The following is a 711-nucleotide window of genomic DNA, read 5'->3' on the forward strand; positions in this document are numbered from 1 at the left end:
CTTTGACCAAGGCACGGAAGGCAAGTGGCACGAGGCTGTGCGCGGCAGCTCCCTCTGGGCCACGGAATCCACGGGGCTCCCCAGAATTGAGCCGGACACACCCCAAATCGTGAGGCGGCCTCTGGCGGGGCAAGGCCAGCTCGGCCCTTGTCCTCACAGGCAGGGCTGGCGCGGGGCCCTGGGGAACGTGAGACCACCCGGGGTCTTGGGGGCCTTCCGGCCCACGGAGTCACGGCCCCACAAAGCGGCCGGGGGGCGCATGGCCGGGCCCCGGGCCCCGGGGCCTGCACGTGGTGCCCGGGCCGCCCCGGGCCTGCGGCCGCTTTGGGCATCTGGCCCCCCAAAGCCCGGCCCGGCCGCCCTGCAGCCCCGGGGGCCTCCCCCGGGCCGGTCATGGGGGAGGGGCAGCGCCGCGTGACGGCACCCGGGGCCTCCCTCGGTCCTCTCCTCGGTCCGGCACCTCTCGGGGCGGCGGGAGGATCCAGAATGTTCCTCCGCCCGGCTTCCTCCCCGCGAGGGCGCCCTGCCCCCAGCGGCACACAGCCGGCGCCTCATAAATGCAGGCACCAAGGCGGGCGCGGTAGGCGCAGAACCGCGGACCGGCCGCTGGGCGGCGGCACGGAGGGGGCGGCAGCGTCCGCTCTGCGCACGCGCGCTGAGGCCCCGCCCGCGGGGGTCGCCCGGCGCGTGCACGTGGCCGCGGCCGCAGCG

The sequence above is a fragment of the Macrotis lagotis genome, chromosome 7 (assembly GCF_037893015.1).
Source record: "Macrotis lagotis isolate mMagLag1 chromosome 7, bilby.v1.9.chrom.fasta, whole genome shotgun sequence".
NCBI classification, from domain to species: domain Eukaryota; kingdom Metazoa; phylum Chordata; class Mammalia; order Peramelemorphia; family Peramelidae; genus Macrotis; species Macrotis lagotis.